At 39.8% G+C, this 18,582-nt stretch overlaps 1 protein-coding gene across 2 annotated transcripts in view; it reads left to right on the forward strand.

The window, feature by feature from the left end:
• PAK5 (p21 (RAC1) activated kinase 5) overlaps window positions 1-18,582 on the forward strand; it is a 145,097-nt gene that overhangs the window by 6,912 nt on the left and 119,603 nt on the right. The gene's annotated exons all lie outside the window — the stretch shown is intronic.

Consider the following 18,582-nt stretch of genomic DNA (forward strand, 5'->3'; position numbering starts at 1 on the left):
AGTGGAAGAGATCTTCATCTGTTTCTTACAGTTTGCTGACATAGGAGTTGCTCCTGTTTTTTTCAGTCAGGCCCCAAAGAACCTCTAAAGTTAGCTTGCAGTGGTTTGGAGGAGTTACATTTCTGTTACATTTCCCTCAGAGCTATCCATGCTCCTTATCTGTCTGCCTCACACTTGATGTCCTTCCATGTTCAGTGGCTCACAGCTGAGTTCACCTCTTGTCTTCAAAGAGGCTGCCCTTCCCTTTTGGGGTTTACCACTTCATTCCGGTTCCCCTGTACTTACTTTCCCACAATTGTGCTTCCCACAATTGTGTTCTTATCTGCTGCAGCCCAGGCTACTTGTCTCTGAAAAGCCTTGTTGGATGAATACTTGAGTTTGGCTGCAACTTCAGGATGCCTACAGCTGAGACTAATGGAAATTGGCATGAGGCTAAATTGGGACTTGTGACTTTCCAAGCTGAATCCAGATGACCATCTATATATGGTGGCCCACCAGGCACTCAGTAAGCCTCATGTCCTTGCTGTGTGTCCCCAAAGGAGAAAGCTGTCACCCACCTGGCAGGCCACTTTACTTGGCTAACTCAGAACTGGGCAAATATATTTTGCTGCTTGGGATGGAGCAGTAAATGGCAATCACCCACATTAAAGTCTTTTGTATTTAAAAACTGGAAAGCATGTATTCACAGTGGATGAATAAAAGGAGAAAAAAATCCCATGTGCTATACAACAGTCAAAAACTTATATTTCCTATAAAGAAGAAGACCAAATGGTGATAAGGCCAAAACACATTAAGCTTTTAAAGAAATCAGTGTTTTTGAACATTGATAAGCACATGGGACTTGGTCTCCTTTCATTCTTCCATTGTATTTAAAACCAGCCAGCTGAGGAAAGAAAACCCCACACATGTGTCTCCCTCTTTGTGATAATACAAATATAACAACAATACAGTAAGTAACTAACCATTTGTTGCCTTGGTTTGAGACTTCAAATCTGTTGCTTGTGATAGTTGCTATACTCTGCTGTTAGTGGACCTGGTCCTTCGCTAATGGGTTCAGCTTGTTTTGGGTCTCTAGTTGTGTAGGCATTGTCTGTGTTGAGCACCTTTTGTATGAGCTGAAACCATCCTCACCCAAATAATTTTTATTGTCATTGATAAATGACTTAGCATTTTATAGTATTTTATGACAGTTCATATGCTTTCTTGAAGGGATTTTTGTTTGTTTGTTTGCTTGCTTGCTTGTTTGTTTGTTTAAATGGAACTGGAGATTTTGCCTCTATGGGGCAGATGAAAATTCAAGAGAGGGGTGCTTTATTGCACTTGGTTATAACTATACCCTCTTCCCTGTAATGTCTGCTCATGTTTCAAGACTATTAGGTGTTTGTTTAGGTAGGTTTTCCATTTTATACTCTGTGTTGTGTGCAGAGGAACATAGGCTTCAGCAGTTCTGCTCTGCCCAGCATAGCACTTCCTAGTGCCGCAACCCAATCTCTTAATGCACCCTTCCCAGGCTGAGTGCCCTCCAGATATATTGAACTACATATCCCATCACCCCAGTTCCATAGGAGTGTAGAAGTTGTAGTCTAATATCTGAGGCACCAGCTCAGGGAAGGCTGCAGAACTATAATCCATTTAGTCAGGTGATAAGAGAATCACATTATTCTTTTCATGTTGGTAAGACTGTAGATCTGTATCTGTGTGATGGGCAAGCCCAGAATTATGATGCTGTGCATCACCCTGAAAAAGGTTGGAGAAAAAGTTTAAAAAAACAAACAAGCCAAAAATATGTGTATGGGATTGCACCAATATACGACTAAATGGGGGGGGAAAAGTAGCAAAATGCAGTTCAGATGTTATGGCCACTAGATTCAATAATAACTGTTCTTTAAAAAGTGCTCTTTTAAATCAAGCTGTTTTTGTTGAACCCATGCTAACTGAAGGATTTGTTTCTGAACAGCATTTTTTGCACTATAAATAAAGTGATTTTAAAAAAGGAACTATTTGTGGCTACTGGTTAACAATGAACAGCTGCCAATAAATTGTTAAAGTTAAGATGTTTCAATTCATTCATTGTTGTTCCAGTAAGAGGGTTGGAGAAGAGTAATAACAGACTTTTAAAAATATGAATTATCAATAAAAAGGAATGTTTTCTTTTTTAAAGTCATTTTTAAAACCAACCTGGTTTAAACCAGTCAGCCCTGGCCCTGAATCATTGGACTAGTGCAGGGGTAGGCAACCTTTTTGAGCCGGGGGCCGGGTTGCTGTCCCTCAGACAACTGGGGGGCTGAAGTCAAAAAATAAATAATTAAATATATATATATTTAATTTAAATAAATAAATAGGACAACATTTTCAAATGGTGGACACTTTTTTTAAAAAAGTGGAGGACACACAAAAAAATTGCTGATTTTTTAAAAAATGTTAATATAAATGCATGTTTCTGAGGTGTCTATAGACAATTGCCCCCCTTGCCCCTGCGCGCAAGAGGCCAAAGGCCCCGGCGGCAATTGGTGGCAGTACCAGTCTGGGGCCGGTCCCAAGGCCTCGCCGGGCCACATCCGGCCCGCGGGCCGCAGGTTGCCTACCCCTGGACTAGTGGCACCTATTGCAGTGAACACAGCAGTGGAGAGAAGAACTTGGAAAGTTACTTTTAAGAAGAATGAATGTAGTGACATGGCAAAGCCATCCATAACTGGACAGGGAGAGCATGGTGCTCTGGGTCCCACAAGGGAAGTGAAATGGGATCCCAAATCATCATCCTGCCATTATAGGTGGCTTCAGCATGTCATTGCATTCATTCTTCTTAAAGGTAACTTTCCAAGCTCCAGATCCAAATATGCTCCCTAGTGAATCAGGCTGAAGCAGAAGTCAATTTAATGAGGACCATTTTCAAAACCTTACTTTTAATTTTTTTTTAATGGAAATACTAGTTCCATCCTATTTGTACAGACACAGTATTAACAAAAGCAGAAAACACTACTGATTTTTTGGGGGCGGGGAATACGCTACAACCATAGTGATTTATTTACATGTTACATTTTCAAACTGCCCAATAACCAGGCCATGTTTAGACATGTTAAAAATTCTAAGAAGTCCACAATAAATTAAATAGGAACAAAATAGTGGATGATAAAACTAAGTTAAACCAGGAACAAAAATAAAAAGCAATGCAGCTCATACTGGAAAAAAAAAAAAAAGCAAAGGCAGAAATAGGTGCAAAATGTTTGCAAAGGTTGAAAAGCATTTACGCTTTTGTGAAAATGCCTGAGGAAAAAGAAAAGGTCTTCACGTCTTTTACGTAAGGGCACACCAATAGTTGTTATTTTCCAGAACTGTGGATGCTGTGACCATTATTATAGTGGCAGGCTCTTGTCAGAACAAAGAACTGGGCTAGGAATCATTCACAGTAATTATATTCCATTGTCTTTGCATGGCCAGTAAGTCCCAACCAAACCTATACATTTTACTCCGTGGATTGTTTTCCTGAATAGCATTAAGTACACTCTGTGTGTATGCTCAGTAAAACCAAGTATTTGTAACAATTTTTCCCCATTCACATCCCAGTCTATGTGACAGCCTAAAGTCAGGGCCCCCGACATTTTCCATGCTAGTGAATTTCTCATGTCCCAGCTCACAAAGGCAAGTTTAAAAACAGGTCTTTCACCCAGGAGCTAAAGTACCAGCTCTTATTAGTTCATCCAGTGGGAAGGAAAAAATGTTTTGAGCTGAAAAATATCCCTTGTGCTCAAGGGCCTGGTAGCACAAGGGAGGTGAAAGGGAAAGAGCAGTGGAATGGTTGCCCACAGCAAACAACAAGTTCATATTACTCATCAAAAAGTCATCCATCCCTTGTACAAAAACAAATAAAAATGGAGCTACATAAGCTCCAATGCAAACTGCTAGCTGTTGTGATCAACTGATCTTTGAAGCTCTTTTGGTGCTTCAACCACACTGCAATGAAACATTATATTAACTTTTACAGTGGTGGCAGGAATATATGGCTCAAGTTCAAACCAATATTGCCTTTCGGCACAGAACAAGTGGCCTCCCTGATACATTCAGGCTGCCCTTGGATGGCTTTAAAAGAGGTTTAGACAAGTTCATAGGGGATAAGATCATTCATGAATGCTAATCACTTTATACTGCCTCTAGAATCAGAGGCAGTAGTAAGCCTTATTGGGTAACACGAGCAAGAGGTGCCTCACACTCATGTTTATGGACTTCTCATAAGCATGTGCTTGGCCACCAAATGAATATAATGTTGTACTAGACAGGCCTGTGGTCTAACCAAACATAATTCTTCTCTATGTTCTTATTTTCTAATGAATTAAGATTCTCTTGAACCAGTAGCATTGTGCATAGACATGCATGCATACTCTCATGCACATGTGCATTGACACACACAACTTTATAAAAAGTATTAAAATGTTGGCTGGGTCAGTGTGGCATATGCCATGCATTATTTGATTATGGAATCAGGTTATAACTCTCCCTGAATCTATGCTAGGAAAAGGGTGATACACCACTGGAAGAACACATGCTTTGCATCTAGAAAATTCAAGGATTCCCAGAAATTTTACTATCTGAAGCAAAAAACAAAAAGCCCACCATTCCACACACAGAAGCAAATTGGGGTGTATCTACAGTGTCTTGTCACAGGCATTTGATACTACTTTAACTGTTATGGTTTCACCTGATGATATCCTAGGGTTATTACTTTGGTAGGTACTTCAAATTCTTTGCTAGATACCTACAGCTCTAGAGCTCTCTAACAAACAGTTCTGAGTTCCTCATGAAACTATAAATTCCAGGATTCTGTAAGAAGGTTCCATGATAGTCAAAGTGATATCAGTGCTGTAACTGCCTCCCTAGTTTCAGTCTCTGCATTTAAAAGGATGAAATATCAGATGATGGGAGTGACCTCTGTCACTGATGCCAATCAGAGTAGATAGTACTAAGCTGGCTAGGACCAATGGCTTGTTGGAAGTCAGTGTTCTATTTTACACTAGCACCAGGAGTTACTGTGCTGTAAGCCTTTTTGTCCCGTTGCCATCTTGAAACATAGGAAATTTTGTCTTGAGAGTGTATGACATGTGGCGCAATCATGTAGATTACTCTGTATTGGTAGTGCCATTTAAAGGTTGAATACCAATGTAAACTTTTCATTTGTAGAGTTCAGTTTTAATTGATCAGCATATTTTTGGCTAGACAGGTAGTTGCCCCAATAAAACACAAGTTTATGGCAATAGCAAGATAATAGTAGTCATTTAAATGTTTTATCTATTTCTCTCTTTTTTCATATATTTAAGAATTGCTCCTAATTATAGGACCATATTGCCAACTGCACAAAATCCTATGTTCTACTGCAGATTGTATTTTCCAACTGGACAAAATGTGTCCAACTGCACAATAGAATAAAGGCTGACTTGCACACAGCTTGTCAATGAGTGTCGCCTCTTGATAATGAGCTTGCAAGTATATATTTGTTGTATTCATCCTCCCACATTTTAGGCTGCTTCCCACTTTCAAATGTGGAAAGCAGCCCATGGTTTTTAATGTTGGTTGGATGTTTACATTAAACTGATGTGACCACACATTTGAAAAGGGGAGAATGATGTTTTCCATGATGATTTGAAAGCTGTACTGAGTTCTTTGTTATTGGGTGGCATATGGATACTGTTATACATTTTTTTCCCCAGATCTGAGTTTACATGATTAAATTTCCCAAATGAAGGAGAGAAATGTGTTTAGCATCTGCTGGATTTTGAAGAGTAAAGTTGCAAAAGGAAAGATCCCTTGGCAATGACCAGTCATGGCTGGTGACTCCCATGTCAGGGGAGTGGTGAATGCATGCCCTGTTTTACTCTGAACTTAAAGAATTGTCCAAAGTGCTGAACCCATTTGGGGAGTTAGTGACAGCACTTTTGATATCTCCTTTAAAGTTGAGGCTGAAAACTTAAAGCAGATGGATTCACTTCCCCACTCACATACCAGCTACCAATGGCAGTGTCATATCCCTAAACCCACAAATATGCAGCTAGTAGCCAGTAAAAATCCAACAATTAAATCTGGAATAAATAATGCATTTCCCACATGTTGTACTTTGTTCTGTGCCTTCAAGTCATTTCTGACTTATGGCGACCTTAATGTAAATCTTGCATGGAGTTTTCTTGGTAATTTTTTTTCCAGCGGGGTTTTTTTCTTTGCCTTTCTTTGAGGTTTAAAAGCCTTTAAAGGCCCCTTTTTAAAAAATGGAAAGAAAAGAATGGGGACTTAGAGGAAAGGCTGTGGCAGATGGGAATGAGATCTGAATCTTCTTGCAGTCATCCCCACTCAGTTTCCTCCTTCCCCCCCCCCCCACCTTTTTTTATGTTCCTACCAAAGAGCTACTCCTTGACTTCCATTTGCCCTGAAAGTTTCATTATAAGAAGTGGCATTTTATGAAACAAATATTGTTGTATCTAGCAGGTGGGAGAGAGGTTGGATAGAAAGTGGCACAAGAGGAAAAATAGGGCTGCATCTCCCCATGGCCCTATTTTTGACTGACTCTTCATTGTTGCAACTTCCTTCCTTCCTTCCTTCCTTCCTTCCTTCCTTCCTTCCTTCAGCATCCAGGAAACACATCATATATTGCACAACCTGGGTTGCAGTTATCTGGACAATGACTGGTCAGTAAGCGGCTTGCTGCATACAAGACAGGTGCAGGCTTGTGTTCTCTGGTCATCCTATTTGAAACTGATGATTCTGGTTAGGCAGCTTGCCACATCATGTATGTCCAGTTTTTATACAGATCTCATGGGGAAAGGAGATAGCGAGAGACTAGCAGGAAATGTTACAGTTTAACATGCAGCTGTTTTATTTCTTGATTATGGATCTCTGAGCACTGGTGATACAGAGTAAGGCCTTTTCTACCCTTTTAAGCATTTCTTTTGCTGTCCATGGGTTTCTGTATTGATATAGCTCAGGCAGGAGGTATTGGCAGTGATAATGCATCCATCATGTATTTCATGCTAAGAAAAGTCATGTCTGTAAGTTCTGTCCTCCTCTGTTACACTCCTGATATGCTTTCTGAGAGCGATGGCTAGGAATTATGTTGGACCCAAGCAACTTAAATGTATTTATTCATTTTGCTCCTTCCAAGTTTCTTTGTGAGATAACATGTTTGGAAATGTGTACATTTTAAAAACATCAAACAAGGAAGCCAAAAGGCATGATTGCCCTTGTGAGAAACATTAAGAGACCTGTTCAGGCATTACTCACTGCATTTTGTTCAACATGAGAGCAGAGGAGAGCTAAGCCTGGGGCCCTTCTGTTGTCATTTTCCTTGTGTATCTTGTTCACGTGGAAGCTCTGCAGATTATCAAGATATATGATTTTTTAGGATTCTTTGATATATGGTGAATCTATTATATCACCTTCCACCTGTGGAAAGCAAAACAGAGAGGGTGGAGATAAGCACTCATCTGTTCCCATGTTGAAGAAAGCATAGGGCAGTATATCTCAGTGGAGCTAAAGTCTCTTAATCTGATACATACAAACCAAGAGTAGGGCGAGAATGCAGGTGGGATTTGGAAAAATGCAGGATTGTGATATATTTGCATCCTTGTTTTTAAAGTGTAGCATGTACAGATAAAAGCTTTTGTATAAAGCCTGAAGTAACAATTTTTTGGGTGCTTGCAACATTCTAAATATGTTCATTCAGCTGGAGTGATAGTTTTGTGGTTAACTGTGGCAGAGGAAAGAGTCTGACTTTGTTTGAACCCAACATACTTGAAGAGATTTAAAATCAAATTACAAAAAGACTGAAAAATTCAACTTCCATTAAGGCCATCTAATAATTAAATCTGATTTGCTCAGGTTAAATAGTTGAGTATTCCCCAGAAATGTCAATGACTGGATTGGGTCTAGTCAGGGAAGGGCTGTTTCACATCTTTTGCTAGAGCAATGTACAAGCAAAGTGAAATGAAGATGTTCTGCTTTTGCAGAACATTTTTTATACATTTGCACCAGCAAACTCATGGAGAGTCTATATATTATTAATAGTTTTTTTCCCCATATGCATGTATGTCTTTGGACCCAACCTAATATAGGAACACTGTACAACCTGATGCCTAAATAATCCAAATGCACCAGATCTGGTCTGATCTTGGAAGCTAACCAGGACAACCCTTGTTAGTACTTGAATGGGATACCACAAGTGCATACCAAATGCTCTACCTGATGGTTCTCCAACTTTTTATTCTTGTGACTCCCTTTACATCTACCTGCGGACGCCACCTGTCCCCCACTCAGTGTAGTATATATACAAAAATATTTTTCTTGTTTAGTGTTCGTACTTTCATTTGCACATTCATGTGTATTCATTTTTATAAGGAAGTAACATTATTCAAATTTGAACAGATTTATTTAAATACATTAAATAGTTAATGCATATGTAAACTGTACACATTAAAAAGTTTGGAAAGAGGAGTGCACAGGGTGTCCAAGTCTCACCCCCCCCTCCACCCACAGAAACTCTTGTACCTCCACTGGGGGTTTTCCCCACTGTTTGAGAACCACTGCTGTAGGGTATATTTGTGATATAGGAGTTGGCAACACCACCTCTGAAGATTCCTTGTACATGAAAAGTATAGGTGACTTGAAGGTACACACACACACACACACACACACACACACACAAACAGAGCTTGAGTCCAGACCATCTAAAAGACTGTTGGCCCCATGCAGACAGGCCAAAATAAAGCTGCTTCAGGTCGCTTTGGGGGTATGCTGTTTAAATGATGCATGTGTACTAAGAGTCCGGAAGCCATGCTAAAGCCATGCTCCAGTCCTAAAGACTGGAGCACAGCTTTGGAGCAACTTCCAGACTCTTAGTACACATGCATCATTTAAACAGTATACCTCCAAAGTGACTTGAAGCAGCTTTATTTTGGCCTGTCTATATGGGGCCTGTATTTGCTTTATAAATCTGCCCATGTGAGGGCTTTCTCTTAGTCCCATCACCATCATAGGCATGCTTGGTGATGACACAAAAGAGAGCCTTCTTGGTGATTACTCCCAGTTTGTGAAACTCCCTTCCATGGAAGGTTTGGTTGGCTCACCTGTGTTTTCTTTCTGCCAGCAGGCAAAGGCATATTTTTATTTAGACAGCTCTTTGGCTCTTAAGTCCTTGTATCAGAAGTGCCTTTCAGTGGGGTATACTGTGCTTTTATGTTTTTCTACTATGTTCTGAATGTATTTTAAACTGTTCTAATGAAGTGTTTTAATTGAATTGTTTATTTGCTTTTTAAAGAAAAAAATTATAATAAGATTATAGCTTTACTTTGTTTTAACTTTTTGTAAATTGCCTTCAATCCAGTGATGAGAGAAAGGAGAGCTAGAAAATACATAAATAAATATTATGGCGTGTTACAGACGGCCCAGAAGGGGCTGTCTCATGCTGCCACCTGTTGCAGCGTCTGGGAACTGCAGCAGCCAAACGGCGCAGTTCCCGGACACTGCCAAGAAGGAGTGCAAAAATCCGCTCCTTCTTGCTCCCTGGAAGAGACGCCGCGAGGTGCTAGTCATGCACTCACAGTGTCATTTCCGGGGTGCGACGTGCGGATGCAGAATGTCCGTTACGTCAAGATGGTGGCAGCCGTGTGGAACGGCCACCGCCATTTGTTACGGACTCAGTCAATGCTAGGGTTAGGAGCGTCTGGAAGAGATGCCCCTTTCTAATCCTAGCATGGACTGAGTCCGTCCTAGGGTGCCCGTTTGTAACGGGCCTATGTCTTGATATGCACATTTAATAACTAGGTCTGAATTCTCAAGATCAAGAAAATCAAATGTATATTAAACGTCTCAGTTGGAAGGTCAGTTCTCTTGTTCTGCCAGAGGCTTTGTAGATTTTGGCCATTTAGAGCTGGTCACAGAGATATGTGGCTGGATGTTTATAGAAAGCTGTAATTTTCCTGTGCAGATAACACTCTCCTTAAGTATCCAGCCCTGTATGTAATAAGGATTTTGCATGCTTGGTTGTGCATCTAAATTGGATTCACAAAATGTTTGGGGAAGATATTTTGCACCCACAATTAGACATTAATTTTGCAGTCACTGCTCACACAGGAAGCATCTCTTTGGTTACTATTTTACAGACGCCTTTTTCCTGCCTCATTTGCTGCATGTAAACAGAGGCTTTCTACACCAAGACACAAAATGATCTCAAGGTGGGAATGGGGTGGAATGGGTGGGTGGAGAGGGACAGAGAGATTTAAAAAGGCCTTTCTCTTTCTTCTTGTATATGACCAATTATATATTTGGATTTTTGGTTGCAAGGTAAAATAACACCACAGATGGTGTGCAATTTTGAAAAAGATAGGGCAGCCCTAACACCTGTGGCCGCTTACAAATGGGCTACCCGCAATAAGAACATGATACAGATTTGCATAAAATTTGCATATGCTGATTTAAAGATTGCTATATACAAATATGGAAAATGTTGCTCTAATCTATATAGAAATACAGCCTATTTTACCATAGCAAGGAAGACTATGACTTGGGAAACCTACACACATACTCTGTCTGGGATCCAAGAGTTAAGTGGTGATGCTGTTTAAAGGAACAGCACTATCCAGGACCCCTCCTTGCTCTCCCTCATTATGGTTTGTTATTTTTAATATTACAGCTGGAAATGGTCTGGACTCTGCACACATCTTAAAAGAAATAATGATTTCAAATAAAGTGCTCTGTAATCTAGGATTCATGAACACAGAGAACAGCTGTTAAATGAGGACTGTGTGCAGTGTATCTGGCCTGCTGTGCGCAGTACTAGAATAACTTCCTCCTCTGTTGATATGGAAAGAATATTGGTAGACATTCCAAAAGAATGGTCAAAAACATTTTTGTCAGGTGTCAGGAAACCTTGCCAAACAGAATTCGGGACTGATAAGAATCCTTACAGTTTGGTTGCCTTATTGCACAGGGCTGGTACAAAAGGACCCAGGAAGGGAACAGAACAAGTGAGGGATGAATGAGGAACAAGTGAGGGACGCATTTTACTGCACACAGAATGCTGCTGCTGTTGGAAGTCCTCTTTCCATTCTTCATATGTTTCCTATCCATTGCCCATCCATCCCAGAGGAGGAGATTTTTGAGAACTGTTTTGAGAACTGCGGAAAAATGTGTCCCTCACTCGTTCTGTTCCCTTCCAGACCCCTTTTGTATAGTTCCAGGAGTCCTATGACATAAGGTTCTGGGACTTACACAAAAGTTGCTCTGGCAGACATAAAGCCAAAATTAAAAAATATGGTTGTAGTATAGCAGAAGACCATAAACTGTTGATTATGAATGAATGAATGAATGAATGAATGAATGAATCTTTATTTGTATACCGCTATTCCAATGATCACAGCGGTTTACAATCAGTTAAAATATGATACAACAAATCCAATAAAAGAAATCCCCCCACATTAAGCAATAAAATACAACAATAAAAATATCCATCATTCAATCACCTTTTAAAACCATTAAAACTAATAACAGCAATAACCCCAAAGACATCCATTACATTACAGTTACAACAGCATAAAGGAGAAGAGTGGAATTAAGGGACATGGGGGAAAGCAAGGCAGAAAAAATGAGTCTTTAGGTTTTTTTCTAAAAGACTCTAGGGAGGGGGCTGAGCAGAGCTCAACAGGGAGAGAGTTCCAAGCCTGCGGGGCCGAAGCAGAAAAAGCCCTATGTGCAGACATCACATATCTCGTGTCAGGAACTCTCAAAAGCTGTTTCCCACCCGACCGGAGAGTGCAGGGCGGATTAGTGGTTGGCCTGTATCTGCCCTGCTTTTGGAGGACCTATTTAGTCTGTCAGTTGAATTTTTTACATTAAGTGTTATAGAATGAACTAATCTGTATCTATAATCAGCTTGTCCCTGGGCTGTACCACTTTAGATTTCAGAAAGGAATTCTGCCTTTTTGCTACTGCTGCTAGTAGTAGTGCTAATAGTAATTTTTCAAACATAGAAAATCTACATACTGGGGACCAGGGTAGGTCCCATCTCCCTTTCAAATCTTCAGTGTTCAATTTTTGTTTTTGTTTGGTTTTCCTTTTGTTTATAATATCAAAGCATTCAGTCAAGACAAACATGAACCAATTTTCTTCAGGTGACCACTGCAGTGAGAAATACAACCAGACAACACATTGGGTCACTTCTTCTGATTCAAATTCAGTAGCAATGTAAACTGCTAAAAGGTTCACATGGAGGAAGAGAATAGATATGGAAGAACAGTTTCACTGAATAACCTTATTCTTCCTTGAATAACAAAACTGTTCCTGGCATAGCACATTGTCTATTTTTGTTCTGAGTGATAGCTTGACAGCTAAGCAAACTCGAACATTCTTTAGCTGACAAATGTCACTGGTTTGTCTCCCTTTCACTTGCCCCTCCCCAGTTGCATAAGATGATCCACTTATAAGATATTTCCATCTCAGTTTCACTCTCTCATCTCACCGTGTAATTAAAAACAGACATGAAGTAGTCCTTTTAAGACTGCAGCCAAGATTCTGCCCAGTACTGATTTTCATAAGCAAAGGAGTCTGTTTTAAGGTAAATATGAAGTGTATGGATAGTGCTGTTACTTTAAACATAAAATGTATAAATTAGTGTTTCATCACTGAGGGACCGCAGCCGGTCACTAGATGGCTGTAACTGAGGTGGAAGGATACTGTTGATTAATGTATGGATTTTGCTACCAAAAGATGTGCTGGTGGCATTGAAGTGGGATGATAATGTTCATAGTGGACAGATGTGTCCGACCAATTGCTACATCAGATGGTGAGCTGATGTGTTATATTGCACAACAATTCATGATACAACAACAACTCATACGTTATGGGTTGATTTATCATTTGGTCATGATACATAGTCAGTGAAATAGTACTAAGACATTGTTGCTACATGGTTCAGAGGAAACATACCTGTCAGTACTGGTTGCCATAAGAACACACAGTGAGAGGGAGTTACTGTTGCTTTCATACCTTCCAGTGGGCTTCCTGAAAGGATCCAGCTGACCACTTTTCAAAACAGGATGCTGCTGGACTAGATAGACTAGATAAAATGTCGGTCTGATCCAGCAGAGCTCTGATGCACATTTGACCTCAGGTCAGAGAAGGACTTAGGGAAAGTATCATCTGATGGACCCCTTTTCTCTAAAAATGGACAGTAGTGGATTCTGAAATGCTAGTATTCACTATGATAGTCCCCACAGTCTTGTTTCCCAAGGAAAGACCAAAATGGCAGACTGTGGAAGTGAGCCATATCAACGGACCATTTCTGGCAATTTTTGTCTCCATCGAGAGATATTTTATAAAATGAATGGGTCTTAATTGTTCACCCAAGACCGGGCCATACCAAAATATTACAATGGGGATAGTTCACAGCAATATATTGTTGGGGGGGGGGGGGAAATAAATTTCCTGCCTAGTTACTATGAGAATTGCAAATGGGGATAGAGGGAATTGGGAGTCATGGGGTGAGAAGTAGTAGATGACATTATCATCCACTTCTGCCTATATAGCCATTTAGCGGTGGTGTGTGTGTGTATGTGTGTGTGTGTGTGTAAAGGAGCAGCCTCCAGGTAAGTTCCTGTAGCTGGGTGCAGAGCAACAGGGATCCTCTAGGTCCACTCAGGGGGCTTCTGGAAGTCCTGGAAAATGACCTTGTTGCTATAGGTCCAGCTACACAAACATACCTGGATGCACTCCCCACCCCTAACCCCTAGAGCAGGCATCAGGAACGAATCTTACCAGGACCAGAAATTTGCCCAAGGGTGCCAGATGCCAACACAGTCCTGCTATTATATTTGAAAGTCTATGGTTAAGCAGCCACAATTTCTTGATATTGCTCATTTTGGAACCTAACCAATGAATTAGTACTGCTCATTTCTAATATAGCTTTAGCCAGCTTATTGCCCTGTGGATGGATGAATTCTGGTTATACTCAGCAACAGTCTGGAAGGAAAAGAGTCGTTCCTCAGCAAGCACATCTTACTCATTTTGTGAATTATTTGCTGTAGTCTAGGCCAGTCAGTATACAGCAGTGCTCTTGTTTATATGGCCATCTTTCCTTTATGAATCTTGACTATAGGAAGGATTCTCCTTCAAGGATAGAAATGTTGCTCTTTTGAAGGGGAATTTATTTAAATCAATTCATCATAGTATCATTTTGAAATGATGTTCATCAAAGATAAAGTTTCCTGCTGTGTGTGTTTTCTCTCCTCTCCTCTCATGGGAACACTTCTATCTGAGGTGTTGCACTTTGAAAATGTACTTGGAAACACATTTTTAGGACAGCTTGTTTTTTTCTTTCTTGGAAAAGTCTGGAATAAAAAAATCTAATTAAAGAATAGACCTCAAGCAAAAACAACAACACGTGCTTCCCTTTGACCCAGTAGATATCTGAGGAATTCTGGAATACGTATATTGCTTTTTGTATATATGCACCAGAGTCTGAGAAATCTCAATAGCACAAATACAAAGCCAGTCTTGCTTGATTTATTCCCAGATTTGCAAATGACACTTGGCAAGTGAACTGACTGGAATAATCCCTTTTCTTGTGCTTAGCCCAGATACTACACAAACATGCTGTGGTCATTCTTTTCCCATGAACCCACATAGTGAAAGGGAGACTTTGACCAAAGATACTGAATTGATTAACACTATTTGAATGCATGACATATTTCCTCAATATAATTCTCAGTATATTAGAGCATACTGAAAAAAACTCAGGAGATACCTCTGGTGATGCTCTTAGTGGGGAAAGGGGGTGGTGGTGGAATAGATCAGGATCCCTGCTATTTAATTTAACAGAAGTATGCTTTATGACAGCACCTTGCCTATGGTGAACACTGTTTCAATGCCATGGGACAGAGGTCACAGTAAGGATTGCTTGCTATGATTGTGTTTTCCCTTTCAACTCCACTAAGGGTGACTTATATCACTTTATGGTTGTGATTAATATAGAAACATAGGAAGCTGCCTGATACTGAGTCAGATCATTGGTCTACCTAGAAGCTAGATTTTAGCTGCATCCTGTCAAGTCTGTTTGGCAGCAATGGCTCTCTAGGGTTTCATGCACAAATCTTTCCTAGCCCTACCAGAATATCTTCATATTCTCTTCATGGCTGTCTCCTATTCAGCTGTTAATAGCATCTAAGAATGTAATTCTTCACTTGGTTTCTTCCCAAAGGTAGTGATGAGTAATTTCAGGATTTTCTCCCTTTTCTGCAAGAAAGTCTTTGAAAACACTGACATTTTTGAAGGCTATTTGCAATTCGGGACTTACTCTGCACAAAATACACACATGGTTGTTTTGCTAAGAAACATTTTCTGCACACTTTCTGCATAGAAAATAATGTTTCAATGGAGAAATATTAATTCTTGCACAGAAAAGTCTGCTTTCTGCACAGAAAATGCTAGTTTTTGTGCAAATCAGCCACGTGTGAATTTTGCACAGAATAAGTCCCAAACTGCAGAGATTTTAATCATTCCATGATTTTTCTCATCAGAGTTTCTCAACCACATGTTTGTAAAAACAATTTTCTGAATATTTAAAATATTATTTCCATTTCTAACCAGACCTAAGCTTTCTTATGTTCTGAAACTGGAGAAGGTTTGAAGGTCACCTTAAACATTTGGTTGGCAATTGTTGTTGTTGTTGTTAACTGTCTTTAAGTTGATCTCAACTAATGGCGACTTTGTGCATGACACACTTCCAAGACTCCGTATCTTCCACTGCTCTGTTTCGGTCCTGAAAATTCATACCTGTGACCTCCTTAATAGAGTCCATCCAACTAGCATTAGGTCTTGTCTTTCTACATCCCTCCATCGTTCCTAGCATTATTGTCTTTTCCAGTGAGTTGTGCCTCCCCATGATGTGGTCAAAGTACAACAGTCTCAACTTAATCATCTTGGCTTCCAGGGAGTTTTCAGGCTTGATCTGTTCTAGGTTCATTTGTTTGTCTTTTTGCTGTCCACAGCATACTCAGTACTCTTCTCCAGCACCACATCTCAAATGATTTTCCTTTTATCAGCTCCCTTCATTTTCCAGCTCTCATACCCATACATGGACATGGTGATAGGCAATACAATGGCTCATATGATTCTAACTTTCATGCTCAGTTGTATATTTTTATACTTTAGGATCTTTTCTAGTTCTTTCATAGCTACCCTCCCCATTCCTAGTCTTCTTCTGATTTCTTGACTGCAGCTCCTATTCTGATCAATGTTTGGTTCAAGGTATGGGAACTCTTTTACTATTTCTATTTTCTCATTTTCTAGAAAATGTGTAGATCCTGTATAGTCATTTTTTAAATGTTCAGTAATAATCCTCCTGTTGCATTTTCTTCCTTGATCTTCCTTAGTAGTTGCCCCAGGTCTGTGATGTTTTCTGCTAGTAATATCGTGTCATCTGCATATCTTAGAACATCCCTTCCTTCTATCTTCACTCCCCCTTCTTCTGAGTCTAACCCTGCTCTTCCTATATTTTCTGCATACAAGTTGAACAGAGAGGGTGAAAGGATGCAACTTTGCCTGACCCCTTTGCTAATTGGCAACCATTCTGTCTCTCTCTATTCCATTCTGACAGTAGTCTCTTGCCTAGTACAGATTTCTCATCAGGACTATCAGATGTGGCAGCCATGGTTAGGGGGATTGTTTTTTCAGTGATCCAAGGGCAAATGGATGCTTTAAAAGCAGAGTTGGTCATTATTTATTGCTTACTTACTGTGAGGTAAAGTTTATGCAAGATAATATTTGGGATCAAAAGAATTTGAGATAAAAATAAAATGAGTATGGGAGAAAGTAAAAGGGATATGTTTATCCATTCTTTTTTCCATGTTGATCTGACTGACACAATCGGTGATGTTGGTGTTCCAGAGAGTCAAAATGGATTCTTAGGCTGAAATCCTGTATGGCTCAGCATAACATAGTAGGTCTGCATGAAGACCTGTGCTGGGCTGAGTAACTTATGAAGTCCCCTACATGGACATTCCCAGCTTTATGAGGAGCAGGCAAGTTAATTGAAGTATCTGGCTACTTTCTCATAGCCAGACACAAAATGATTACAGAGGTGCTGAGACCCCAGAGGTGGATCTTAGTGCTGATGGCATTATTTTGCATCTCCCTATGGGGAGATGCTTCTGTGTTCCTACCTGCTCCCCACAAACCAGGGAATGGTTCAAGGGGTTCAGACGGTCAGGTGGATGGGTGTTGGGTGTTGTGGAGGAAGGAAGAGAATGCTGACCCCAGCAGTGCCCCCAAAAGGATATGCACAAGCATATGGGAAATGTACTCATGTGTATGTCCCTAACAGGATGCCAGCCTTAGTATGCTTGGTTTAAACTATAGTTAAACACATTCAAGATTTATGTTTAAATTATTTTATTGGAATATTTGTACTAATGTATAGAGCATAGCATATACATGTCTTATATTTAACAAAAATGTCTACAACTGAAAGTACACTATTTTATAAGGTAACATGTAAAGAGATCTACACCTGATATATACCAACAGTAAGGTATTTTATGATACCGTAAAATTGGCAGAAAGTATAACAGACTTGGAATGGCTAATAAGGGTCAAAGATGAAACTGCAAAGGCAGGATTAGTGCTGACCATAAAGAAAGCGAGTATTATGAACACAGAAGAGGTACAGATATTCAATCTAGACAATGAGGAAATCAAGATAGTTAAAGAATTCCCATACCTAGGATCAAATATAGACAGGACTGATGACTGAAGTCAGGCAATAAGAAGAAGATTGGGAATGGGAAGGACAGCTATGAAAGAACTAGAAAAACTACTGAAGAGTAAATATATACAACTGAAAGCCCACTATAATATAATATAATATAATATAATATAATATAATATAATGCTTGAGTCTCCCTTGGAAGGAAATTTCAATGTATGAGAGCAAACATTGAGAAAGTTCTGCAACATCTTAAGACATTTATCTGTTTTAGCATAGCTAGGAACCATAGGTCTGATTCAATAAATTTTAAGTTTGTTTTTTAAAGTAGCAATTTTGAGTATGGAAAGACAGAAATTGCCTCATTTCTCAGTTAATTGAGCAGATTTGTGTTTGTTTGTCATGATAGCTTGCTAGCAGTACAGTGTGTACACTGAGAAACAGGTGGATGGGAATCTATGCCAGCTAATGCCAGCTTTGGAGGCTTGTGTAACGTGAACAAACAAAGAGAGAAACCAGACACAGTAGTGATGATACAAGCTAGATTCTGTTGCCTCTTAGATACAGATGGATGCAAACGCATACCTTTAATATGGTACATGTTCCACATAGCCCTATTATGGCTGAGCCAAAATGGATCACCTACACCTTCGCGTCTCTCTTTTTTTAATCTGTATTGTTAGAAGAGACGGGGATGGGGAGGTTAGAAGGAGGATCTGAATTTCCTCCTACTTGTTACTGGTGATTGCTGTGGACTCTTATGCTGGTTGAGTCAACTTCATCCAATGTTTCCTACCTAGAAAATACTGAAACCAGGATGGAATCAAGAAGCTCATTCCCAAGATGTACAG

Source organism: Sceloporus occidentalis, unplaced genomic scaffold, assembly GCF_023333645.1.
Source record: "Sceloporus occidentalis isolate IW3139 unplaced genomic scaffold, rSceOcc1.0.p SCAF_4, whole genome shotgun sequence".
NCBI lineage: Eukaryota > Metazoa > Chordata > Lepidosauria > Squamata > Phrynosomatidae > Sceloporus > Sceloporus occidentalis.